Source organism: Gorilla gorilla, chromosome 1 (assembly GCF_029281585.2).
Source record: "Gorilla gorilla gorilla isolate KB3781 chromosome 1, NHGRI_mGorGor1-v2.1_pri, whole genome shotgun sequence".
Classification (NCBI taxonomy): Eukaryota; Metazoa; Chordata; class Mammalia; order Primates; family Hominidae; genus Gorilla; species Gorilla gorilla.
In genome coordinates this window covers 71,422,521-71,431,085 of record NC_073224.2, presented here as the reverse complement: position 1 = coordinate 71,431,085, position 8,565 = coordinate 71,422,521, and the positions used below count along the sequence as shown (strand labels likewise).

General features: G+C 39.1%; 1 long non-coding RNA gene across 1 annotated transcript; it reads right to left on the bottom strand.

Moving 5' to 3' along the window:
- Positions 1–1,214: 1,214 nt before the first annotated feature.
- LOC109029240 (uncharacterized) lies at positions 1,215–3,341 on the bottom strand. Its single transcript, XR_002008315.3, has 3 exons — positions 3,263–3,341; positions 2,567–2,688; positions 1,215–1,622 (listed from the first exon to the last, which is right to left on the bottom strand). It is a non-coding gene; the product is annotated as an uncharacterized lncRNA (long non-coding RNA).
- Between the last annotated feature and the right edge of the window lie 5,224 nt (positions 3,342–8,565).

Below are 8,565 nucleotides of genomic sequence, written 5' to 3'. Positions count from 1 at the left end.
AAAAATTTATTTCCATAGGTTTTTGGGGAAGCAGATGATATTTGGTTACATGAGTAAGTTTTCAGTGGTGATTTGTGAGATTCTAGTGCACCCATCACCCAAGCAGTATACATCAAACTCAATTTGTAGTCTTTTATCAGAGTGGGATAATTTTGATAGTTGTTTGACCTAACAGTCATGACTGAACTACTTTTTACTAATACATTTTAGTCACATACTTAACACAAAACGTGGGTCATCTATAACTGTGCTAAGAGGTAGAAAGGAATGCATCTAAATTTTAATGATTTTAGTTTTCATTTTCTATAGTTTCTAATATTATCCTAAAGAATGAAAGAGATACAACTGCTTCTTCATTTACAAAAGCAGGCAGTAGTGTGAGCTCTTAGATTAGAGAAAATACAAAACAAGAAATGCCCCTCTTTTTCTGTAGGGCCTTTAAAGAAACTAGACCAAATTTATAAATTATTCAAAGTTCCTATACAGTAGTGGTGTTTTTCTGTGTAACTAACTGTCTAAAGAACAAAGCAAATAAGAACTTTCTAACACTGCAAGAGCATTGCCTTTTGGTATATTTCTATTAGGAATTAGGAATCTTTAACAGCAGTTCACAGTCAGTCTCATTTTCTTATATGCCCTATTTTCCCTGCTTTGTGCCAAGTCTTATGGCAAATGTATTTTGGATGGGGTTGCTGCACTATTTATGCTTTGAGATCTTCTTAAGCAGATTTCTCTAGTTAGGTAAGAACCCTTCTGATAAAACGTGGCAGGTTCTATGAACCTAAAGAGAAGACTCATTGTCTCTCTGAATGCCTTTAAGTTACTGCTCCAATTGCAAGTGCCTATTTGGGGGGCAGGGGGATGGGGAAAGGAGCATTAAAAGAACTTGAAGAATTATTTCACTGGCAACATCAAATGCAAAGTATTTTATTTTTGAACTTCTAAAATTTGAAAACAAGATAGCCTAGGATAAATAATATAGTTTTCTAAAATTGAATTTGCTCATTCAGAGCTCAGTTTTTCTGCTTTAAATGCAAACACAACTTTCTAAACTCCTAGGTGGGAACACTGCTGTTTTGATGATCTGTGATTAGATGAACTGATCAATCTCAATTGGTAATATCCCCTTTTTATCCTCCCCCCCCCCCCCCCACCGCCCCGACTCTGGGAATGATTTAAACATTCTGGAATAGATGCATTTTGTGTGTGTGTGTTTCTAGTCTTATACTGACAGCTTCACTCCAAATGTCTCCCTAGAGGTATATACTATCACATACAGGAATTCGTCTTCATCCTTCTCACTTTCATACACTTCATAAATCAGCATGGAAATACTCACCAAGCTGTCTCTGGTCACCACTAGGAAGAGGGCTTGATTACTATCGAGCTTTAAGGGCCTTCTAATTATCTTGACGAGTTTACTCATGTTGACCTGATCAGGTACAAAATTACTTGGTTTTTCCCGGACAGGAAGCTGCTTTTCACCCCTGTGTCATTCTTTTGTCACTGGGATTTTGGTAGGATGCTGCTGTCAGATAAGTGGGACCTCCACTCTTTGTTCGAAGGAGTGACACTGCTTGAACGTCTTCTCCAATCTCATGCCATGCAAGGCTGGACAAGGGCTATGGCCAAGCAGAGGGTCCTGTTTAATTCCTTAAGCAAATATTGATTACATGCTTATCATACACCAGGTACTGTGGTAAGGTTTTGTCCTATGGGGTCGAAGTTAGATATTGAAATATATATCTACAATCACTGTGATATGCTGAGGGAAGATAGATTCCAAATGCTATTGGAGCCTGGAAGAAGGGCAGGTGAGCCAGTGATCAGGGAAGATTCCAGAGAAGGTGGGATTTGACCTGAGACTGCAAGATGGGTATGAGTTTACCTGGTGGGTAGGGGAAGGCATTTTAGAAAGCATGTGCAAAATAGAAACAGTATATTTGAGGACTCCTAAATAGAGTATGATGGACAGGGGGTAAGAAGAAAGCAGGTTGGATGCCAAAGAAAGAGAGGTGAAGCTGGCACAGTAGTGCATGCCTGTAATCCCAGCTACTCAGGAGGCTGAGACAGGAAAATTGCTTGAGTCCAGGAGTTCCAGATCAGCCGGGGAGACATAGCAAGACTCTGTCTCTTAAAAAAAGAAAGAAAGAAAGAAAGAAAGAAGATGAACAGGGAAAAGGGTGCCTTGCTTGCAACTGTTATTCCTTAGAATTTGGATTGTCTTTTTATTATTATTAGTTTTATTTTTTAGAATCAGGCAACAACCCATTCTATGAAATAGAAAGGGCAGTCCCAGCATTTGGATTGTCTTAAAGGCAATGAGAAACTCATTAATCTAGGGAGGAATATTCTCATATTTGCATTTTTTTTAAAGCCTTTGTGGATGGTTTTCTTAAAGAGAAGGCTGTTGACTTCTCCATATCCACAAGGGAGAGAGTAAGAGGGAAAAGATAACATGCAGGGAATGAATTGTTGCAAGAGAGAGTTTGATTAGACAAAGTAAGAACTTGACCCTGTGGGGATTAGACAGAGGTCATGAAGGGAATTGGTAGCCTTTTCAGACCTGAGGACGTTTTATAAAGGGTGGTCATCGTCTTTCACATTGTAAGTTTCGTTTCTGATTGAGGCAAGAGGTTGGATATATTCAGACTTCCTACAGCATGTTCTTTAGAAGAGTCATTCCATCTGTTAACAGATAACAGAAAACAAAGTTTCAGTGCTCCCCAGAAGTTTGGCTTAGGCACAACTGAATAGGCCTATCTATTTACTGCAGTATTTTTTAAAACAACATTTAATATGATAATGTAAACTATGAATATTTCAGTGAAACATTGGATTCAGGGTCCCCAAACTTGATTACAGGATCCCTTTTATATAGGGAACTTGAGGTCTTCTGTTCTAAGGAGCACTCTTGGTAAAATACTGAACCAGATACATTTGATTCTGTTACAAACTCTAAGAATCTTCCTTAGGTTCTGAAATCCTAAAAAAAAATAAGATTTGGACTTACTTTTCCATAATGCTTATTCATCATGGAATTATGCTCATTCATTCAATATCTGCCTATCTGGGGCATATATAAGCTCTCAAGTCTGTTGATATTTAATAATAACTATGCAGTGACTATTTTTCAGAGTTCTGAAGGGTGGATAAGTCAGATAAAATATGAACAGATATAATGTCCACCTTAAACTCAAATCAAGCTAAAATCCTAAGGGCCAACTTAGTAGAAATTTTGGGAAATAGCAGGTCTACTCACTCCAAAGAATGAAAGGAAAAGAGCGAATAGATAAACCGTCCCTTATCTCCACACCTGAAGATATTTCTTGGTACATGTCAAAACTCAGGAGGTTAGAATTCTAACGTGTATTCAAAGAGAGATGGAACTTTGGAGTCATCTAAAGAATGTTGCCATTGGGAATGTAACATTTAAGTGCCAGGAATAAGATTTGGGATCCTCAACAAACTCTAAGGCCAGTGCAGTGGCACGTGCCTGTAATCCCAACTATTTGGGATGCTGAGGCAGGAGGATCGCTTGAGCCCAGGAGTTCAAGGTAAAATAGTGAGCCCTCATCTTCCAAAAAAAAAAAAAAAAAAAAAACCCCAAATACAAAAACTCTCAAGAACTAGATTTTTTAGTGATTAAATCTAATCCTGGGGTTGAAAATAGATTTTTTCTTTCTTTTCTTCTGTGCATATGCTTACCCAAGCAAATAGATTTTAATTGAGATATTTAGATGTCAATTCTAATTAGTTGTCAGTGTTGCCTGGAGTATTAGGACGAGAAGAGTTGAGACTGAACCTCAACTGAATCCATGAAACAAATGTGGCAATTGATGAGCAATATTTGCCTTATCTGGGGGAAATGTGTGAAGCTCCCCATCCTTGTAGTTTCCATCCCCTTTCTAAGTTATACTTGGAAGTATGTTAAGTTGTAAAGGGTGCTGTGAGCTGGATTGGATCAGAAACAAAAATTTGAGAAATAGAATGATTCACAAGATTTTGTCAAATCGTGCAGAATGTATATAACCCTATAGGTCTAGAAGAAACTGGTGTACAAGGGAGCCAAGTAACGTTGATTTAGATTAGAAGTGTGAACTTTGCAGAAATGTGGTACAACCCGGGACCCCATAGAAAGGAGTCCTTGACAAAGAAGTCTAGAAATATCTTTTAGCACATGAAGTGTACGTCTTCAAATTTTGTATAGTGTCTGTATGAGAATTTCTGCTGGAGATTGTATAGTTGGTCTTTCTTATTCATGTTAATAACATGAATTAATTAACAAATTCATGTTAATTAATCTGTACTTTGCCAAGCAGTACTGAAAATTCTTGATGAAGTTCTCAATATAAATAATTTTCTTTCCTTTTACAAATGGGGCCTCTGTTACCCATAGGGATCTCCCAGAGTCCCTGCAACAGGTGACACTATCAAGAGGAGGTATACTAGACTGGGAATGAAGGAAGAAAACCAGTACTTGTTGTGTCGTTGTTGATCACACAGCATCCAGACAAATCCCTGCCACCATCTCCTAGTAGGGCTTGTCCTATTGATGGGTGAGCTGCTGCCCAAGTGGAGTGGTGCACCTGGTGAGTCAGGAAGAGTTACAACTTCACACCCAGCTTGTTGTCCACATCCAATTCTGTGTCTTAGCCAAATGACATAAAAATCAACTTGAGAAAAATACAAAGTAATGTCCTTCTGGGAGTTTATTTGCAGTAGTGTCTGGTTTGTGGCTAAAATTCTGGACTTGAAATTAGGAGAGCTGAGTAGAAACAGAAATGGAAATGTCTGTGTTCCTTTCTCATTTTGACCAGGCACTCCCTCAGAACTTTTGACAGTTCAACTTTGTTGGGCCTCAGTTTCCTCATATTTGATTGGGAAGAGAGGGAGGCTGGAGGTGCAGACAATGAAGAAAGGGATTGTCTATTTAATGACTTCTAGACATTTTATCTAAAGTGTTACCTGCATTTCCCCAGGCCATGCCCAATGAGCTATCAAGAACAGCAATGAGATGCTAATCCTACAGATTGGATGAAATAGAGGGAGCTAGAACCACATGCATCCTGCTCCCCACAACTTCTCCCAACTAATGCAGAAGGTTCCCAAGGTTTGTCAGACAGCAATTTGAATTTCTGTGGTCTCTCTGGCTACCTTGTGGTATTTCTGGTGCCCTGTGGCTCTTGGCATAGGCACTATAATGATGCTAGTCCTTCACCCCTCATTTGTCTGTCTGAAAACTGTGCTGGTTTGAGATGTTTCCCACAGATATCTGGGTGATGTGGCTCCATGTTTTTTACCAGCACTATTTGTAAGCCATTTTTCCCCTGACAGGGACACAGCTTCCTGAAGATTGGGCTGGGAACAATCTAACTCCATTCAAAATCACCTTTTCCTTAAGAAGACCTGTGCTTGTCATTAAATCGTGTGTATAAGCTGATGTAGACCTTTCGGTTAAGTTCCTTAGACCAATAGTCTTCAAAGTTTTTGCTCTCAAAAGCTTTAAAAGACTTGTAAAACTTAGTATCTCTTTGCAGATTTTCAAGTCAACATGAACATATTGTGTAAAGGATCTATCTTATGTTGTCAACAGACAAAATTACAACAAACAGTTTAAATAGCTCAGTTGGCTGTATTGTGGTTCTAGAATTGGGCAACACTTCATTCCATAAAATATAATAAGTGTTCTGATGAGCTGAGCAGAAGGAGTTAGCTTTGTAGGCAGAGGACGGCTGAAGAAAGCAGAAACGAAGAGAGCAAAGAGGATATTAATCATTCCACAGCTACTTTTCTGTAAGGCAGGACAGTGAAGCAGAATAATAGAAAAAAATGTGGCTCCCATCTGTAATCCCAGCTACCCAGGAGGTTGAGGTGGGAGGATCACTTGAAGCCAAGAGTTCTAGGCTACAGCAAGCTACGATCATGCCACTGCACTCCAGCCTGCATGACAGAGCAAGAACCCCTGTTAAAAAAAAAAAGAAAAAAGAAAAAAAGAGAGAGACAGAGAAATAACTGATTAGTTAACATCAGGCTACTTCTTTTGTGTGTGTGTTTTTTTTTTCAAATTTACTAAGTAATGAAACAAAAGATCCAACAGTTCTTACATAGCCTTTATTTAAAAAAAGAAAAAAAGATAAATTGTCTTGAAACTACTCCTAAGTATTTTGAAAAACATTTCCTTTTAAAAGTAGCTGGCCAAGAATCCAGAAAACCTTTTCATTTTAGAGAATCTTCCTCTCTCTTGCTTTTCTGTTCTCTTACCTGATGTCAGTCATTTTGTTTTTCCTGGGCAGTCAGAAATCAGTTTTTACTTTGAAACTAAGACACTCATTTTTGGCTTTAAAAATTGTTAATTATATTGTTTGGGTTTGGGTACTATCTTTGGGTAAGTTGACAATTTCTAGGTTTTTTGTTTATTAAAAATTTTTAGTTTTACTACCTCTGTATCTACTTGCGTAAAAAAGGATAGTATCTAATTATATTTTAACTTACCACTTTTTAAAACTTTTAACTGTTTATATGTGTAAGGATTTAAGTAGAAGTTTTTCATACTGATTGAAGATTTAAACTGGCTTGTTTGGAAAATCAGCTGTTACCTCTTTCTCCTGATTTCTCAGAAGGTCAAATAAATACTTAGTTTGAGTTTGGTAGAAGTGAACTTTAGTATGAGTGATCCCATTCTGATTTTTTATCTGGTCTGTTGAGGTCTGGTGCAGAAACTTAGTCCAAAACAATGGCCTCTTGTGATTTTTATTTAACAGTATTATCTTCGTGCTTTAAATACCTTTTCCTTAAAATCACAGAGTTTCAGATTTGTCTCGGGTCAGAAATTGTTCATAGAGCAAATTATCTGCATCAAATTACACTGGCTGTTTCTGTCAGGAAAAAGTTGACTTTATTTATTTATTTTTACTGAAAATAAATGTGATTACATGCATGTCTGTGCAACCTCACTTCTGAATGTAAGAGACACAATGTTGGGGAGGGTGGGAGAGAAAATCAGGGTAAAGGCATGGAGCCTTGCTTTGGCTTTCTTCACCTTGCCCTACCTCTCCCGAAATCTCCATTCCCTGGTCCCTCTGCTTGGTGGCCCAGAGGTGTTTACCCCTGGAGCAAGCACACAGGAAGCTTAGGTCCCAGTGGGGCTTTGCCTTCCCTTTCTTTTACAAAATGGTTGCAGGGCCTTTGGTTGCGAGAGAGGATGTGGGAAAGGGAACCACAGGCCGCTGCAGACTTCTCTTCTGTAGAGCAGTGTTATGAGAGGACACGTGGGAGCTGAGGATTTGAACATTGCTTCTGTTAAAGCTACCCATGCCTGTGAACCCTTGGAAGGTCTTTATATCCCCAGAGTTATGAGTACCCCAGTTTGAAGACCACTTCTTTAGACCCCTCCACTTACTCCAGTTGAGTCTGGGATGTGCCCACGCGGATCTGATTGCAGCTCTTAGATTAGGCCTTCATGTTTGTTGAATATTTACAATGTACCAAGTGGCTTACCTTTATAAGTTTGTCTTCCTGAAGACCTTGTTACAGATAACTCAGGTAGCAGAAGACTCAGGAGCCAGACTGGGATACTCCTAATCCCTAAATTAACTTTTGTTCCTGCCACAAAAACTTTCTTAGTTGCATAAGACATGGTCAGCTGAGCTCGTGGATTGAAAGGAGGATCTGAAAGGAAACCTCAGCGTTTGTAGACCATTTCCTGCTTGTGGTTTGCAACTTAATGAGAGAAACAGTGCCTTTTTACAGCCATATCTGTAATAGTGCCTTTTTAGGGCTTTATCTGTGCTACTGAGTCTTCCCTTGACGAAACCTTAGTCAGGCTTCTGTGACTTTGGGCAAGTCCCCCAAGTGTCCAATTTTAGCAAGAATCCTGCTGAATCAGTTTAGCCAGAATCTCCCACCTTAATATCTGATCATCCTCAAAATCTGATCAACATTCTCATCCTCCACCATCCACTACATAACATCAGATCACCCTGACCTGCCTTCAGCAAGAATCCCATTATGTTTGTTTAACTAGAGAATCCCCTTACCCTTGATGCTTTCTCTTGGCAATTTTCCATCCACCTACTCCTGCACTGTGCTCCCTGTCTATAAATTCCCCCTTTTTCTTGTTGTACTTGGAGTTGAACCTGATCTCGTTCCCCTGATAACAACAACCTCATTGTAATAGTGCCCTCCATCCTGCCCCGCTTGAATAGTCTTCCTTACCATCTTTAATAAGTGTCATGAATTTTTTTTTTCTTTAACACTGTTGTAGGGCTTTAGATAACCTTGGAGGCAATTTCATTTACTTAGATCTGCATATTATTTTGATGTGGTAATTTATAAAACACAGACTTGGTATCTTTGTGTTGCTGTAAAGCAATACCTAAGGCAGGGTAATGTATAAAGAGGTTTATGTGGCTCACAGTGCTGCAGACAATACAAGAAGCATGGCGGCAACATTTGCTTCTGATTAGGGCCTCAAGAAACTTCCACTCATGGTGCAAGGTGAAGGGGAGCCACCATGTAGAGATAACATGGTGAGGAGGAAGCAAGAGAGAGGGAGAAGGTGCC